Source organism: Protomyctophum bolini, assembly GCF_963924005.1.
Source record: "Protomyctophum bolini genome assembly, chromosome: 3".
Classification (NCBI taxonomy): domain Eukaryota; kingdom Metazoa; phylum Chordata; class Actinopteri; order Myctophiformes; family Myctophidae; genus Protomyctophum; species Protomyctophum bolini.
This window is the reverse complement of record NC_137864.1, coordinates 23,187,461-23,207,893: the sequence shown is the minus strand read 5'-3', so window position 1 is coordinate 23,207,893 and position 20,433 is coordinate 23,187,461.

Here is a 20,433-nt window from a genome sequence, read left to right as displayed (position 1 = left end):
GGCCCCCCAACCTTGGGACCCCCAAAGACTCCCCCGGGGACGCGACACGATTCAAATGAGACCACCCCCATCCAAAACGGTAGAGAAATGACAGAGTTACAATTTGGGGTTCCCTGGGGGTCCCTGGGGGCCCCCCAACCTTGGGACCCCCAAAGACTCCCCCGGGGACGCGACACGATTCAAATGAGACCACCCCCATCCAAAACGGTAGAGAAATGACAGAGTTACAATTTGGGGTTCCCTGGGGGTCCCTGGGGGCCCCCCAACCTTGGGACCCCCAAAGACTCCCCCGGGGATGTGACACGATTCAAATGAGACCACCCCCATCCAAAACGGTAGAGAAATAACAGAGTTACAATTTGGGGGTCCCTGGGGGTCCCTGGGGGCCCCCCAACCTTGAAACCCCCAAAGACTCCCCCGGGGACGCTACATGATTCAAATGAGACCACCCCCATCCAAAACGGTAGAGAAATGACAGAGTTACAATTTGGGGTTCCCTGGGGGTCCCTGGGGGCCCCCCAACCTTGGGACCCCCAAAGACTCCCCCGGGGACGCGACACGATTCAAATGAGACCACCCCCATCCAAAACGGTTGAGAAATGACAGAGTTACCATTTGGGGGTCTCGGGGGGGTCCCTGGGGGTCCCCGAACCTTGAGACCCCCAAAGACCCCCAGGGGGGCGACACAATCACAACGAGCCCACCCCCGTCCAAAACGGTTCAAAAATGACAGTTACCATTTGGGGGTCCCTGGGGGGTCCCTGGGGGTCCCCGAACCTTGAGACCCCAAAGACTGGGGTCCCTGGAGGGTCTCGGGGGGTCCCCGAACCTTGAGACCCCCAAAGACGGTGGCGGGGCGGCAGGGGTGCCGGCATGAGAAATAACAGAGTTACCATTTGTGGGTCTCGGGGGGGTCCCTGGGGGTCCCCGAACCTTGAGACCCCCAAAGACGGGGGTCCTTGGGGGGTCTCGGGGGGTCCCTGGGGTCCCCGAACCTTGAGACCCCCAAAGACAGTGGCAGGGCGGCAGGGGTGCCGGCATGTGCCGGGCAGGGGTGCCGGCATGTGCCGGCACGTGCCGGGAAGTGCCGGCATGTGCCGGGAAGTGCCGGCACGTGCCGGGAAGTGCCGGCACGTGCCGGAGAAGTGCCGGCACGTGCCGGAGAAGTGCCGGCACGTGTCGGCACGTGCCGGAAGGTGCCGGCACGTGCCGGGAGGTGCCGGCACGTGCCGGGAGGTGCCGGCACGTGCCGGGAGGTGCCGGCACGTGCCAGCACGTGCCGGGAGGTGCCGGCACGTGCCAGCACGTGCCGGGAGGTGCCGGCACGTGCCGGTGGGTGGCGGGGGGGTCCCTGTGGGTCCCCGAACCTTGAGACCCCCAAAGACGGGGGTCCTTGGGGGGTCTCGGGGGGTCCCTGGGGGTCCCCGAACCTTGAGACCCCCAAAGACAGTGGCAGGGCGGCAGGGGTGCCGGCATGTGCCGGCATGTGCCGGCATGTGCCAGGAAGTGCCGGCACGTGCCGGAAGGTACCGGCACGTGCCGGCACGTGCCGGAAGGTGCCGGCACGTGCCGGGAGGTGTGCGGCACGTGCCGGGAGGTGTGCGGCAGTGCCGTGGCTGCTGCCGGTGCCGGAGAATGCACTCACTGTCTCTCGGTTAGGTGACCTAGCTGGACTAATAGATTAGCTGTGTGGCGCCAGACAGAGACTTACAGGTCCCATTAGGCAGAGCAGTGGAAGAAAAATGGAAGGAAGGGACCTGTGTGTTGAGTAATTGTGCCGTTAGGCTGGTTCTCTCTCCAGATTAGATTTGATGCTCCCGGGCCCGTTGTCATGAAAGTAGATTTGCTGTGAGCGCATGCAGCCTTGAACAGGATCAAGGTGGATTCTATGTACTGTACCTCCATCCCTTAGGATGAGGCTTGGCTGATGCTATAAGGTTAGTCAGGTTAGAAGGTGTTGAGCATAGCAGCAGATACTGTACATAATTATATAGATCAGTTCAGGTGCAATTCAATGTAGTATTTAATTACTTTCATTGTGGAGTCTTAATAGGCTAGTAATGTAACGTTTATTCTGAGGTTGATGAAGATACAGTACAGTACCAACATAACGTTTCTATTTAAATATTGCACCAAAATACTGTACTTTTATTTTAATTGTTGGTACAACCTCTGAAGAAAACTTCACAAAACGTTGGTGTCTTTCTAAACACATAAATAAAAGGTGATTGTATCGTGGCTACAAGCTGTGGTCATCAGCACCGCTTCGCTGCTGGTGTGTGCTCCTAGCTGTTCCATTGCTTGCCTGAGTTGCCTCTGAAGAGAAAGTGGCCATTGATTCTATATACCTCACTTTCACGGTTAAATTAGCACTGGGGAATCTGCTGTGATGAAGATGTCACATACATTCACAATTCACCTAATTAGAACGGACAGTCCCAGCCCAACTGCCCCTGCCATGCTTACATCCTCACAACAAAGACCAAACCTTCTGGCACACCAATTATCCCAACTGAGCGCTGCTGGGACGGACCATTTGCAGTGGCATCATGAATGCGAATGTTAATAAATACGTCACAGCACATTCATCACTAATAGTGATGAATTCTGAGGCAAGAGAAAGCATGTGTGTTAATACCAAAATAACCTGATTATACTGCAGGCTGGAAGTCCCACACAATCACAAACCGCGCAAATTATTATGATGGTTTGAATTCAAATTTCACACTAGACACAGATTACAGACTGTGATTAACTTGTTTCGATTGGAAGAGATGAAGGCCAAACAATTCTTATAGCGTTCAAAAAGCCATAGCACCTCTTTGAATACTACAATGTTCTGGATTGCTGTAACTTCGCCTCACAGGTTGCGACAGCTTCATATAATCATATTGTCAGGGGCTTTGTCAGAGTAGCCTACCGGTTGAACCTGTTGAACTGTCTGTGTCCCTTTTGTGCCAGGCACAAATATGACGAAGATACATCTCCATATATTATATTATGGAGATCTCTGTAACTTTGACATTTCCATTGACAACAATATATATTTAAAATATATTTACAATATTCCTGGTATCTGTGAAAGTTGCTCTGTCAAAACGTGTTTTGTGAGGTCACAGTTGACCTTTGACCACCAACATATGCACTCCATCCATCATTTGATTCTATTAGACATGTGTGTGAAATTCTGTGATCATTAGTTGTGGGAATTGGAAAGTGGGAAACATGTTTTGTGAGTTGGACCACCAACATATTCACTTCATACTCTGATCCTATATTAGACGTGTGTGTGAAATGTTGTCATTCAAGGTGGTCTTTATTGTTGCAACTTGTGTACAGTAGGTACATAAAATGTGTTTTTTTCCCAGCTCATTGTAGCGGCATTAGTAATATAATAATAATGCAAGCTGCAATAAGATGGGGCCAAGCCATAAAAGCAATAAAGAATAAAGTAAAAAGCTATACGTAATATGCACATTAAGCCATAGAAACACATTAAACACTGATGGAAATCGGTATTAAGCCCTCCAGTTTGAATCATGGGAGCTGGTGGTCAATCTACATGTGTAAAGACTGAGATTCAAGCTGTCCGGTTGCCTATACGTAACATTGTTTTTAGGACTTGTAACATTGGTCCACTGTTTGTATTAATGCTCTTTGTTTGGTGGCCTAGTGTTGCTGTCGGTGTCTCCTGTGAGCATAGCTTTTGTTTTTCTTCCTTTTTTTCTGTTTATTCCTTTCCACTTGTTTGTATTGTGTGTCCCTCACTCTGTAGGAGTGAGGGAGGGATGAGTTTGTTTAATGTTAATGTGGTCTTTGTGAAGAAATCAATACAAATACCTATAAAAACAGATTGTTCTCAATATTGATGCAAGGACCGGTTGGTTGATTGATTGATTAAACAGTTCAAGATGAGTGCTTATTTCCATTGTGGTCCTATTGATGTAAATGAGGATAAGGATCATACTGTTGAATAATAAAGGACAATGAATGTCTTTTACTCACTGAAACCCTTAATTGACTAGGGTGCTACTTTTTTCCAAATCTTCAACAAATATAGCAGATTGGGTATTTTTAATGAATGTTCACCCCAGAATACATGAACACAAGGGTTCACATAGGGCTTTTTTTGCTTTTCCCTGGAGGGCAGAGGGCTGTGCTTGCGGTCAAATGCTTCCACCCCTATTATGCTGTTATATGGTAATCCAGAGATCTGTCTCAAGAGGATGTCCATGTTACTAGAACTATAGTGGCAAATACCATACTGTACATTGCAGTTTATCTTGTTCACCACCAGGAGATGGAGGTTTTCTGTGTAGCCCTGCATGGGCCCCTGGGCGTTCCATCTATGTGGTGAGTGATGCCCTTGGAATTCCACGATGTACCGGCCTGCACAAAATGACTCACAGAGGTATATGCCTCAGTCTTTTGTGGTGTCCATGATCCCGCAATATTCCCACATTTCTTTTACGGATGAATCGAAATGAGCATTTTTAATGCATGTATACCGTGCGTTGAGCACCCTGAAAAGCACTCTAGTATAAAGAATAAAAATATAATTTAATTATTATTAACATTGTCAAACTGAACGGAAGGGAAAAGTGTCTCCTGTCACTCTAAAATCTGTGGCAAATGTGACAAAATAAATGTCCAGCGTAATGGAGGCAAATTCTGTTTCGCAATCACGGATATCACAGAGGTTCCCATAGCATAGGAATGAATGGACTACACTGAATTACGGACATCTCAGAGCCAGAAGACGGAGGTTCTTGTGCTTGTGCCCAATTTAAATATGATTATTTTTGGGGGGGTCGCGGCCTGAGAAGGTTGAGAATCACTAGATTAGAACTACAGCAGTGGCAGAACATAGAACATAGTACATTTGTTCTGTAAATGTAGTACATAAGTACTGTGCTTAGGTAGACTATATAGCACTGACTCAGCACTGCTGGACTGGGACAGGAACAAACTGCAGGTTGAAAAGGCCCTCAGCTCTGAGCTTGCTGATAACAAACTATCTTTACACCTGGGAAAAACTGAATCCATTCTATTTATAGAATGGATTAGGAAATAGTAATCTCAGCAAGGCAGATGGCTTCCTTGTTAGAGTGGGTGACAATACTATCACACGAAAAGATGAAATTACCTACCTAGGTTCCATCCTGGAGTCAAATCTTTCCAGTGATAAAATGGCCACCAACGTAATAAAAAAAGTCAACCAAAGAAGAAGATTCCTATACAGGATCTCCTCACTGGTCAACAAAAACACCTTGAAGACCCTAACCGGAGCCCTCGTACAAGGTTTCTTCGACTATGCATGCACCTTGGTAGGCCTACCACAGCACCTCAAAGGCCCATTTGGTTCCATTTGTACACTCTCAGAGTTAAATTAACATTGAGTTTGTAAATTGGGGGTCCGAGAGATAGAAATGCCATTAAATGGGGGTCCCTATATGAATGCATGTCAAACTGGGGGTCCTTGAAATTAAACGGGTTGAGAAGGCTCAGGGATTGATTGGTCATGTCTGATACCTGAAGACGAGTGATGCATAACTGTATTGATGTGCTGCATGGTGGTGAGGTTGCCGCCGTTGTGTGTGTAACATAATAAATGGAATAGCTCTACTGGTGTTCCAAAGAGAGAAGTTCCTTGGTATCTGTCCTTCTAAAGAGAGTGTAAAGCCTCCACCTATATGCCCTACAGCCTCGGACGCTACATTACTACAAGATAAATATTAGCAAAGATAGGCTATTGCGTACATAAAACAAATCATACTCATGTGAAGTGAGATGACTCTTAACATCATGTATAAAAGACAGACAGACAGACAGACAGACAGACAGACGTCCTTAGCAGGATATAGGGATAAAGGTTATATATTGCACTCGTCTAGTCTAATAGCTTGGGGGAAAAGGCTCTTGGAGAATCTGCTGTTTTACTCCCGATGCTGCCAGAAGGCATCGGAGTGAACAGTCCATGTTCCAGACCAGATAGAGATGCAGTTTGTCAGGATGTCGAAAGTAGAAAGGATGGGAGGGGGGAGTTGGGGAGTTTTGTCCAAGATCACACAAATCGGTATAGGCTACACATTATCTCTATAGTCATGTGATCCTGTCAGTGATCATGACGGTTTTGTCCGATTTGTCATATTCCATCCTGATTGGCTAAGATCTACAGTTTGTCTCGTTTAGAACAAAATGTCCCAAATCATGAAAGCAGTGTCCGACTGCCATGAAACTTGCCATTCTTTTCACATTGTCCTGCATAGCACAATTTTTGCATATTTTTTTTGAGTATTTTTCTGTTATTTTTCTGTTATATTACGTTACGCACAAGTAGCCTATACTATATGTCTTGTGAAACAGAATGCCAAACACAATTTCCAGCTTTGTCTCTGTCTCAGTTAACGGGTCCTTGGCCTGAAAGCTGTTGTGTGGAAATAAGAAAAAGCCATTCTTCTGCTTATAGAACCTTCGATTTGTTGGAGTATTTTCAGCCAATTCAGGTATATTATATGCCTTATGAAACAGAATATCCACTCTGTCAAGTGAAAACCTCGTATGTCCAAAACTGGTCTACTTAGGTATACATAGGTCTACTTTACAGGATTCAAATAAAAGTAATACAAAAGTAGCAGATCTACAACCTCAAACTTTGTGGCATGTTTCGAGCTTGTAGATCTGTATGATCAAGTAGGGCATTCATTTACAAAAAAATTACAAAGAGTTAGAATTATGGAGATAAGAGGTTTCTGCCCCAACAGCAATGATATATTATATGCCATTATAAACAAAAAAGATTTACTTACATACTTAGCCATGCAAGAGGAGCCGGGTATCGAACCTCGAACCTTCCGGTTCCAAGATGTCCGCTTTATCTCCAGAGTCACTGTCGCACAAAGGATGATTATTATAGGTTAATCTACTCAGCAGCACATCAAAGTCATAAAAATAACATTAAAATGGTGAAGACAATTCCTAATGACAATGAAACAGGCCATTCTGCATTATGGGCACTTTCACGTTTGGTAGTTACATAATAACTTGAACAATCACATCTTGAACAATCACATTTTCAAGCAGCATACAATTCTATCAATGTTGCTTTCGTTTCACACACACACACACACACACACACGCACACACACACACACACACACACACACACACACACACACACACACACACACACACACACACACACATGTTGAGTATGGTATGTAAGCTACAAGCTCCTATCACCACTGACTGAGTTCCAGCAAATCAGGAATGCTATACGCACACTAAAATCATTCTTGTGTTGGCCCACGGCAGAAAGATCCAAAATATATAGTCTTGAAGAGATAAGAAGATGGCCGCACACACTGGTAGCCGAAGGACGCAGAGTAATGAATACCAATGTTTCAGCAGCTAAACTACTATTACTTTTTCAGGGTGTATGAAGCAAACCATGTGTGTGTGTGTGTGTGTGTGTGTGTGTGTGTGTGTGTGTGTGTGTGTGTGTGTGTGTGTGTGTGTGTGTGTGTGTGTGTGTGTGTATGGCATCAGTGAGGCAGATTTCTATAGATGAACAGGCAACTATTCAGTGTAAATGTATCCCATTGCAAACTGGGAGCCCATCGGAGAGAAAATTAGATAAAGTACCCCTCGGGGCACAGGTCTCCACCACGGCAGGTCAGTTTGTGGCCTCCTGGTGGCGCTATAGGCCAATATGAAAAGGGTGCCATTTCTTCTTGCCTTGGATGGCAATTGGATGATTTGAGGCATTTTGTTCAAAAAATCCACCTGTTGGTGGCGCTATAACAGACCAATGTGAAAAGGGTGGGATATATTCCTCAGCCTAGTAGCACTGTCTGTTGGTTACAAAATATAGAACCACATAGCGCCCCACGGTCCACCCTCTAGTTTGGTTACATTTGAATAGGATCTCTGAGACAAATTAACACCAAGTATTGAGTGATATGCCAGGGGGTTCTGTGTGACAGTTCAATCTTCTACACCCTCCTCCAGACTCCAGTCCTTGGGGATTGTGCCTATTCTTCCTTCTAAGACCGCTTGGCATTCGAACACCGTACATGCACCCCCTCTGGCAAGGCCAGTCCAGGAGAGATTACATTTTCATCCCCTCCAGAGTCAATGAACAAACAGCGAGCAACACTATCAAAGGCCCTGTGTATTCCTATCCTACACAACCTTTGCCTTAACATGAGCAATGTTATGGGAGAGACATACTGTACGACCCCCTGACTTATGAAGATCCCCGAGAATGATCCCCCATTGCAGCATTTCCCATTTCCTGTTGTCCACATAAGGGACAGGATTGTTGCCTCTGGCAAACATTGTACTTTTGACTCCACTAATGATAGTTGACAGCTTAGGCCACATCTAGTGTCAGACAGAGATATTTAAAATAATGTCAGTCGGTCCGGTCGTTGTCAAAAAGTTTACCATACACACAGAACTGTCTCAAGAAATGTGTCCACATGAAAGCACAAAAACGCCACACACCCACTGAATGCGTATTCAGTGGGTGTGTGGCGTTTTTGTGCAGTACATTTATACTGGAATACTGTATGCAACTGAACAGCCTTTAACTGCCGCTGTAGCTGCCACAAAGCACCAAAAAGAGAGAAGGAGACATGGAGCGTACAACCATTGTTGCCATGGTGCTTACTGCTTATTCTAAGCAACTCTGGCTTCTTTTTGGGTTTGTTTCTAAAGTGGGGAGCGTACTCACAATTTACAATTTACAATTTAGGCATTTAGCAGACGCTCTTAATCCAGAGCGATTTACATTAAGCAAGAACAAAAAGCATGCGGAATACATCACATAAAAACATTTATCATGAAACATGCGTAAGCTAAGAAAGTAACAGTGGAATATCTATAATGAAACTATACATATAAGCTATACATCTATACTACTATGATATACATTATGTACTATGACGTGCTATGACTACATACAATGCACTTATGCTGTACTCAAGTTCCCTCAGCCCTATGTTCCCTCAACCCTATGTTCCCCCAGCCCTATGTTCCCTTTTTTGTATTATTTGTATTAAAAAAATAAAAAATAAAATAAAACAGATCTACAAGCTCACAACGAATCACATTACGACACGCTGTGAGCTTGTACATCACCTATTTTCAAATAACCTGGTCGCTTCTTTTGGGCTCGTTAACCTGGTTGCTTATTTCTCTCCCACAAACTCCCATGACCCGGTTTAAAAAATGAGCAAATTCGGTCACCTGCAAAACGCCGGCTTAGTGCAGGCTGAAACGCCAATATGATTAAAAGCTTCTGCGGATTCACCTAAAATCGTCTGTCTGGATGGCACCTTAGTTACTAGTTACATTGCAGATGATGTATTATTAAAATCACACCCGTGTGAACTGAGCGATGCAGGCTGTGTAGCTCAGGCTGTACATTAACAGACACATCATTGTGTAGCAGTAGTACTGCTTCCCACCGGCCAAAGGGGAATTGCTATTTTAGGCTATTTGCTGGATAAGATGTTGGCGGTTTCCAACAAGGTAAATTACCAAATAATACCAAATACACTGCTGAGAGGATGAGATGGCCTGTTCTCCTATTGTCTGATGTGTTAACAAAGATTTATTGACATCCAAAGGATGTGTTTAAGGGGTTTTAGTAATTAAACTAAATAACTTAGTTGAAAGGGTGCTCAAACTTAGCCAATAAGCCAGACCGAATCAGCCGTTAGCTCAAACTTACTTACTTACTAACAAGCTGTCAACAAAACAAAGGTCTCAGAAATAGTCCCCCAAGGCACACACACCCTCTCAGTATGTTATATCAGCAGGTGAACAGTTGCTTTTGAGGTAATGATGTGTCCGCCCCATTGCCAAATAATACAAAATACACTGCTGAGAGGATGAGATGGGCCTGTTCTTCTATTGTCTGATGTGTTAACAAAGATTTACTGACGCCAGTGGTTGTGCCCCTCTTCGCACCCATTGGTTGCCGTTTCGTGGTTGGACAAAAACCCTCTCTCTCCATCCACTACCATTACAATAACATGTTTTTCAGTTGCCTCATATTGATATTCTGTGCTATTTTAAACTTGGTATCAGTAAAAAGGAACATCACAGGTGCAGCATGGTGACTGGGTATATCATCAGCAAAATCAACATAAACAAGGCGGAACAAGACAGAAAGAGCTTGCTGGTTAGTCAGTCAGGGACCAAATCAGAAGGCTGACAAATAAACAACCAAACCAACAAAACCAATACGTTATCATTACAATATTAACCCATTCATGGCTCCTACAATTATTACTTGCGCAAGCAGAGCGCGCAAGTAATCATTTCGCTTGGTCTCTTCGAAGTGAAGCCAAGTTTTCTTCAACCGTAAGTCTGTGCCTGGTTTGCTGGGACCAGTTACAACATTACGTCATCCTTGAGAGAGTACATGGTGTGTATATGACGTAATGTTACAAGTTACAAGTTACAAGTTACAAGTTACAACATTACGTCATATACACACCATGTACTCTCTCAAGGATGACGTAATGTTGTAACTGGTCCCAGCAAACCAGGCACAGACTTACGGTTGAAAAAAAACTTGGCTTCACTTTTTGGAACCAAGTAACCACAGTATACTGCTAATCAAATTACAACTACATACTCTGTATGTAGTTGTAATGTGATTTGTAATTTGTAAATCTGTGCCTGGTCTGCTGGGAACAGACTACACAGATGACCATATCTCTTACGTCATCACTGAGAGCTAGTCATACATATACACACACCATGTACTCTGGTCCCAGTTCTCAACGATGACGTAATGTTGTAACTGGTCCCAGCAAACCAGGCACAGACTTACGGTTGAAAAAAACTTGGCTTCACTTTTTGGAACCAAGTAACCACGGTATACTGCTAATCAAATTACAACTACATACTCTGTATGTAGTTGTAATGTGATTTGTAATTTGTAAATCTGTGCCTGGTCTGCTGGGACCAGACTACACAGATGACCATATCTCTTACGTCATCACTTACTATTTACTATTACTATTTTTCATATAAAGGCAGAAGATAGTAGAAAAGATAAAGACACACGGTTATTTGATCTGGATTGCACAAAAAGTAAACTATCACAAACAGGAGGTTTACCAACAACACTCAGTATTGTTACAATTATGATAATAGGAGATTTCAATGAAGACCATTATACTGAAAAATATATAAATATAAAGACCTTCATGTCAAGATTAGGCTTTAAACAATTAATACAGATCCAACTACAGATTTCGGAAGTATTTTAGATCATGTATATTTCAACAAATTTGAAAGTATTATTACAGAAATTGAAGTTAGAGACACATATTACTCTGATCATGATTTAGTATTAATATCACTATAGTACAAAATGAAATACATTTAAAACAATTGACAATTTACAATAAGTAATAAAATAATTATACTGTATAATATATTTTAATTCAGTTTATATACCTTTTTTTTCATCACATATCAATGATTCATTTTTCTGTAAAAAAGTAGTTAGGTAGCAAATAGTTACACGTAATGATTATACATTTCAAACGTTCCTTCACAGAGATACTGAGATGTGATACTTTCCAGCGGTCGAAAGTACTTGCGCGCTCTGCTTGCGCACTAGTAGGCCATTTATGGCCTACTAGTGTGCAACAAGCAAGTATGCACTCGGCAGAGTGCAGTTCTAGTTTTCTAATATTATGCTAATTAAGTAATTAAAATCATTGCCACCTTTACCAGATGCATTAAAGTGATGAGCACGGAGCCACGCTAATGTGAGGGGGCTTGCATTACTAATTATAATCCATTGAGGTCCAATAATGATTGTGAAATGAACTCGCTCTTCATAATGAGTTTATGTTTACTTTTATGTTTGGTATACTGTTTTGATGCCAATACTTATGCAGGCTAATTTGACTGTGAAGAGTATTTCTACATTGTAGTATCGCTACTTTTACTTCTTAAACCACAGCGAATACGCAATACTCTGCCCCCCTCATCGTCATCATCATCATCTCAGAACACAAGGTCATGAAACTTCATCTCTATAATCTCTCTGCAATACGCTCTTTGTGCTATACAATAGAGGCCAGAGGGTATGCGTGTCAAACCAGGAAGTTATGCGGGAGTGCCAAAAAATTACTTTCCGTCCTTGACAGCCCATACATCCGAACAGAAAAGTCCAATACGATTGCATTAAACGACGTTAAACAACATTAAACTCACTTTGCCACTCACTTTGCCACTCGATTTGCCATTCACTTTATGCATGCGCATACCCTCTATTATACAATACACACCTCCTCAGAGGTTCTCAAAGTGGGGTCCAATGAGGGAGTTCCAGGGGGTCCCCAACAAAATGATGAACAGTTGAATCACTTTAACCCTATTTTATACTTTGACAAAAAACAAAATCTCTTATGTGGGCGTCCCTCGCACATACTATTTTCAGATGTGGGTCCGTGGCCAAATACATGTCCTTGACATGAGAACCACTGATCTAGCAGCTAGCTGACCTTCTTAGTTCTTTAAGCTTGTCTGGAATCCTGAGATCCTGTTCTTTAGCCATGCATACGAATTATTACGTAGACAAAGAGCAATCTTTGCAGTTCCTCAGGGCTTGTATTCCTTCAACTGAGATTCCTCTGACTTTGGAGACTCACTCACTGTTCTAAAAAGGCAGCAGGACACTCTTTGTTTTCAGTATCACATAGTCACATAACGACAAGCATGGTCAGCAAATATGGTGGGAGCAGCCCACCACCTCCTACCAAAACATGGAAAAGCCTTTAATGCATCTATCCAGACGCTGTTATTTCACCATGTGTATATTTCTACCAGAGGGGAAGCGCAGGGCTTTGTCAGAGGGTGGGTCTGTGGACTATAATTCGATTTCAAAGGACCACGTGATGTCTTTCTCCATTATGATGGATATCAAATTAGCAAATCCAATTAGCAGCTGTAAGCTCAAGCTGAACAATAGCAACAATATTGCATATTAATGTGAAACCTGTGTGTGTGTCTCCAAAGAGGAATAGAGGGAAATCAAGCAGCACACACACCTTTTAATTAAATATTTTGACCAGTGAGTCTTCTCCTCAAAACACCATCATTCAATATATTTTAATCACCATGAGGTAGCATTGATTGTGCCGAGACTGCATGGGTGAGCCTGCAGTTTCACTGCCCATCATCTCACACAACACAAAACACAACACAAAACACATTTGTAGTGTTTGCACCATCAGTTTTTGTCAATCCTCCCAGTCAACTAAGCTTGCATATTATTAAACCAATAACGTGATTTATTTGTGGTTGGAGAAATAAGTAGGTATTACAAATAATTAATTGATAGGGTGGGATGTTTTTATCAACTTGGCTTTTTGCATTTGGTATGAAGGGAAGTGCATGTTATTAATTCTTAATAGCCGATCTACAAGCTCACATATTAGATTAAGACTCCCATAGATCTAATGTATCGATTTTGACAAAATCGATAAAATAGGCCTATCTATTGAGTTTTAATCTAAGGATACTTACGTGCCACATTGGGATGTGTTGTGAGCTTGTAGATCGTCTATTTTCAGTCCTGTATGACAGAGGTTTTCAACTGGTGGTCCGTGGACCACTGGTGGTCCGTGAAGGTATTGCATGTGGTCCCTGGCCATGCATTTAGTATGTCTTTTATCGACCGCTAGTTGGGAAATGAACTAGTTCATTAAGTGACCTGGTGATATATGATGACATCAATGTCAGTTACTGCAGGGAACTTCCACAGAAAGGGAGTTTGAATTTCAAGGGAAAGTGAACCTTATTGACTGGTTGTTGAGTCTATTAGGAAATGTCAAATGTGCCCATATAATCATGCAATCGCAAATGTGTCTACCATCTATGAGTTTAATATGGAAGGTTAAGAGAACAGAGTAAGGGCAACCATGGGAAAGGAATAGCTCCGGACGACTAGCATTATGCCAGTTAAATTATACTGACTGTTAAGGGCTTGATTTAATTCACCTCAAATTAACAAATTTGATATTAATTTTTATATCCCCTCACCCAACTCAACAGTGGTCCCCAGGTTGATTCTTAGTCAGGGTGGTGGTCCCCAGGTTGATTATTAGTCAGGGTGGTGGTCCCCAGGTTGATTATCAGTCAGCGTGGTGGTCCCTGGTTCATAATCAGTTGAAAACCCCTGCTGTATGACATTGTCGATGAATTGAGTATGCCTACTACATGACGGGACCAATGGAAACAAGCCAAGGCTTTCTTGATGTCATCCTTTTAGCAGACCTAATATTGTATTGCACTTCCCTGTGCCTGTCCATGCAAACTGTTAAAGTCAATAAAAAATCACACCTGTGTGAACTGAGCGGTGCAACTATACGTACTGTACTGTAGTACTCATACTACTCATACTGTACTGTACTACTCGTAGTCTCATACTGTAATGTACTGTATTACTCATACTGTACAGTACTGTAGGCCTACTGTAGTACTCGTACTGTACTAGCCTACTGTACTTGTACTGTACTACTCGTACTAATGTGTAGGTACTACTCGTACTGTACCATACTGTAGTACACTGTACTCTGAGCACATAGATGTACCACTGGAGATCAAGTTAGTAGCAGCAAATATGTTCAATTGAAACAGTCAGGTAGCCTATACGGTCATTACAAAGCCTCAGTGCAAGTCAGAGAGAGAGAGAGAGAGAGAGAGAGAGCTGCTAGTTGGGAGTTTTTTTGTAATCAATCAATGAGAGAATGACGGTCGTTAACAAGCCATCAACACACTGTGAGTGTGAACGAATCGAACGATCCAGTCAATTCTCCCTCAGATAGATAGAGTCATTCAGTGTATCAACGATGGTGATTGATACCCTAGTATAGGGAAGGTTTATATTTTTGAGGGGCCCTATCCCCTCCTATATGCAGCTCAAACATTGAATTCCCATTGACAATGAATGTAGACTTAATGTCATATGTGTGCAAATTGACATATTACGTCATGATGATGTACGATGATAATTCTCATCTCTTCCCTTCTCACTTCACACGGGTATGACTTTTTGTGTTTTATCACTTGAGGACATTGATTTTTTTTCCCAGTCAGATGGAGGGTCAAGGCATTTTATACCAGGGTATTTTTTTTTAATCGACCTGTCCCCAAGCAATTAATAGAAAGTCAAATTAGAGGGGCACGGTGGCACAGTTAGTAGTGCTGTCGCCTCACAGCTAGAAGGTCCTGGGTTCGATTCCCGCTCGGGACGCTGTGGGCGCTGGCGGCGTGTTTCTTCCTCCAGTGCCCATACCCGAGGCGGGGTTGGCGAAATGGCCTTTCTGTGTGGAGTTTGCATGTTCTCCCCGTGTCCCCTAGGGTAGGTACCCTCACAAAAACATGCAGTAGCCTAATCCTGGTCTCTAAACTGCCTCCCCTGGCCAGGAATAACGTGTTCCTCCCACGCGCTACGTCCAACCAGGGAAACTCCCCCCCCGTCAGGTGTAAAGGAGCAACTTGGACACTCAGGCATGAAGGAAGCATGAGTTCAAGTCCATTGCTCTTCCCAGGTTGGCGGAGGGTGTGTGTGTGTCCTGAATCAGCCCAATCAACCCCAATCCGTACTGAAACGAACACACACATTCAAACTGGCCAAAGTAACCCCCCTGCACAAGAAAGGGCGCAAAGTAGACGCTGGCAACTACAGCACTATTTCTATTCTTAGCTCCATCTCGAAAGTGATAGAAATAATAGTCTATGAACAGGCTGAAAATTATCTTGCCAAAGTATGTATGAATTCCAATCTGGCTTCAGAACATCCCACTTCACTGACACATGCCTCCTCTATTTGAGCGACCACATCAAACAAGAGGTGAATGCTGGCAAATACTGCGGCATGGTCAAGCTAGACTTCCAAAAGGCTTTTGATACTGGCTGTTATGTTATAATCATGAGTTGCCCATGTCTGTGTACTTGAACTTGAGATACAGTGTACTTGATATGTATTGTGTACTGCCTGAACTGTAGCATACTTTATAGATAGGCTATCTCAGCAGCAGCAAGGTCAGCCTTGCTGCAGTAGGCACGTTATTTTGTCTCATATCATATTGTCACGTCATTATGATCCAGCACTATATATGTTCCCTGTTGTGTAATAAACTTCGTGAACCTTTAGCGTGATACTGTCTTGTGTCGTGTTATTGTTCTCCCGGGCCCGGCGTACCGAAGGAATACTTCGAACCGGATTATCACACACCACCCAGCCTGCACATACTACCTGTCTGTCAGAACCAGACGAGGGTCCAGTAATTAGATTTCACAGCACTGGCTAAAAGCGAAGTGATAGCACATCAGTGAACTGGATGCAATACCTGGAGGGCAGAGAACAGATGTGGAGGAGAACGGAACACTGCCCTACCCCCCTCCCAGTGAGCAGTGGTGTTCCACAAGGAAGGATACTAGGGACTTTACTGTTCCTAATGTAAACGACAAAGCAAAGCACAGCTGGCATTTAGGATCTTGCGACCGATCTGGCTATCCAAACAGCTCTCTAATAACACCAAGCTACGGATCTTCAACACCAATGTGAAGACCGTCCTGCTCTATGGCTCTGAAACATGGAAGACCACAGGGGGCCTAATAAACAAGCTCCAGGTGTTTGTAAACAAATGCCTGCGTTACATCCTCAAGCTATGGTGGGCCATCAAAACCACAAATGAGGAGTTATGGAGGCTCACAAAACAGGACAGTAGCTATAGTACCATCAAACGGAGAAAGTGGAACTGGATAGGCCACACCCTTAGAAAGGACGAAAAGATGGAATTAGGTCTACCTAGGTTCCATCCTGGAGGCAAATCATTCCGGTGATAAAATGGCCACCAACGTAATCAAATAAGTCAACCAAAGAACAAGATTCCTATAGTGCCAGTGCATAGGGAGGAGTTTAGCTTTCTGGTCACCATTTTGGTGCCTACCGGTAGGCTAGTAGGCTAGCTAGTAGCCTAGTATGCTAGTAGGCTAGCCTCTCACTGTGTAGCCTCTCACCGTGGCTAGATAAATACGGAAGTACAACATGACAGCTCAAGACTCGGGACGTGACCTGAACACATCACTACAGACAGAACATGGATCGGGCAATGCGTGGCAGAGACATACCGTACAGAGATAAGCTGAACCAGGACCGACTCCTACCATTTCTGACAGAAGTCAGAAGTCAGAAGTCATTTATCAGTAGCCTATCTTGTCTGTGGAATGCGTTTTTGCACCCTACATGACTTCAACAACCGTCGGTCGATGGATTGTCATAAGCGTTTTGTGGTTGGCTTCGTCATCCCCGTGTGTTTGCCTCCAGGCTGGAAATGCAAACATTTTCACTCCTACGTCAGAATCCTTGTTATAGCAAGCAACAACGCAGCAACGACCCATAGCTATAGAGTGTCAGATAAATAAATGAAATATAGTAGTAGATTAGTATATTCTACACACCAGCGTCACAGACAAGCAAACTTACGGACCAAACACTGACAGCCGAGTAGCCTACTAGCATGTATACCTGTACTACCTGTAGGCACCCAAATGGCGACCATATATGGCCAAATCCTATCGAACGCGTCGCTGTGCTCCTCCCCTATAGGATCTCCTCCCTGGTCAACAAAAACCCTAACAGGAGCCCCCATAAAAGGTTCTATGCATGCACCTATACCACAGCACTACTGTAGCTCTATTCCATAGCCTTCCTGCTTCCAGGAAGGCTATGCGACTTACCGGTTTAAATCTCAAATCGAAATCAGACCAGCCTCTCCTCTTTAGTGGAAATCTCACAAACGTTTGACCTACTCACCAATACAAACACGGGTTGTGTCAATAGAAAGCCTACTTTCCTTAGTGGACGCACTCTGAGCCCCCCACCACACGTATAAACTGTACTTTTTGGCCAAAAGGGAAAAAAATCATTTTTAGTTTAGTAGGTCAAACGTTCGTGAGATTTCCACTAAAGAGAAGAGGCTGGTCTGATTTCGATTTGAGATTTAAACCGGTAAGTCGCATAGCCTTCCTGGAAGCAGGAAGGCTATGGAACAGAGCTACCACAGCACCTCAAAGCCAATTCCCAAAACAAACTGGTCAGGCTACTACTTGGCCTCACTCCCCGAACACACCTCACCCAACCCACATTGACAGGCTGGAATGGCTTATGGGTAGACGACAGAGTACAGCATCTAGCAATTGGTTCGCTACACCACCAAGATACCCATGTACCTGTCTAAATACTTCCTTATTGTCAACAAAGTCCACACCTACAACACCAGAGGGAGTTCAACAAACCATGTGCAACACAGATTCGGCACTAAATTAATTTCACTCCTATGCCACAATTTCACAAACATGTGAAACGTCCGGTCATTTGACATGCAAATCCCTTGACTCCTTCAAAACTGCTCTCAAAGGGCACCTACAGACGGCTGCAATTTGAAACTTCCCCGTAAAATCTGAATCCCCCCCACCCCTTTTTACCTCCTCTTATGATGATTTCCTGTATAAGCGTGTATATTTGTACACCTCTAAATGTTCTGATGAATTGAAAATGGTGGACACTATTGTAAACAAGTGTAACGCTTTCCCACAGTTAACAGTTTTTGTATGGAGTTGTGCTTGAAATGTAGCCTACAATAAATACTTCAATCAATGATTGATTGATTATCAATCAATCAATCATTTCTCTCCTAAATCTGACAACATCTGTGGTCACACCAACACACACACACACACACACACACACACACACACACACACACACACACACACAGCTCCTCTCCAAACTCGGGTAGCTGTTGTGCGCACAGACTAGACTATACGCACCATGCCACGCACAGATCGTTGCGCGCGTTGCTTTGAATAATTGCGTCATTATTCATTATCTGGTTTAATTTGCACAACATTCTGAATGTCACCCACGGACACGAGCTCGGAGCAGCACGGAAAAAAGGAAGAGAAAAAAAACTATTGAACCCAGAAAATGATAGAATTAAACTCGGACTCTGCGGTAATAAGGTGAGTAGCCTATAGGCATGTTTGTGTTCATCTGTAGACTAAAGCAATCGTTCTTTAAATGCTGGTTTAGGCAGCAGGTTATAGTTTAGGTCTGTATGCTGATAAATCAATAATCTTCAGTATTGTCCACAATATATTTCTGAAGATTATTGTGACCTGCAGCTGCATGCATTTGGTGTAACAGTCCGTCAACGTTCACCTGCGTCTTTCTTGATTTTTATTTTTTGATAACTTCAAATAGTTTAACTTTTCACTACATGGTTGTCCAAGTTATCTCATTTAGCATAGGCCTACTCACCGTTAATCGCGATTAATTATTTTAAACACGTCAATTTGTTAATTTTAGCAACATAGTGGTTCTCAATTACATGTTGCTTCGGAGGTCCCCAGATGATTTTATTTAATGTGCAACATTGTTTTCTCACTCAACTCAACAGTAAAAAACCACAGGCTACAGTGTAAATGTGCACATTTCTTAAGTGACAATTTAGGGACTAGCTACTTTGTACATTTATAGCAGATCCTTACCCATCAGCTGCAGCCTGTTTAATAGCTATACACCGTTATGGTTGCTTTGTTGTTTTTTTATTGATTTCCCCCAAATAATTAACATACTTTTGCATAAAGCCAGCATCTTTTTCCACTCCTGTTAACAAATAGGTGCATTGTGAACAGATATCAAACTGATCAATCACGTGATTAACTAGATCAATCGAGATTAAAATATTGAATCTTGGACAGCACATCATGCCTCAAAGTGTTTGTCAAAAAATAGAGGAATTACGTGTAAATTGCATTTGAATGTGCATAGAGAAAGGTTGAAAGGAGGTTGTCTCCGGCTTTTAATATGCCAAGCTAGTCAGTGACTCTTTAATTTAGCAGCCCATTCGACCTTACTTAACAATGATTGAATGACCTACATCTTCTATGTTATATGGAGCCAATTAAGGGTTCATTGGGAACCCCCTCAATGACCCCTGAGGGTCCACTTTGAGAGCCACTGACCTTTAGGATATTAAGACAGGAAAGAAGGAAAAGTCTCCCAGCCTTTTTTGAGCTCTGGACCACTAGCATATTTTGACCAATCCTCAAAGATTTTACTCAGGCCTATTCATTTATTTATTTTGTATCAATATTTAACATGAATTATCTTAAAGCCAGATGTAAACTTTGTTGTGAGCTTGTAGATCAGCTATATTTGAGTGCAAGTAACTAATTCTTTGAGTTCAAGTTCATTCTTAATTTGAGACTTACGAAATATTATAAAAAGAATCACACCCATGTGAAGTGAAGGGCTCTCTTATCATCGTACATCATCATGATGACACGTACAATTCTCCATGGGAATGTAATGTTTGTTTAAAA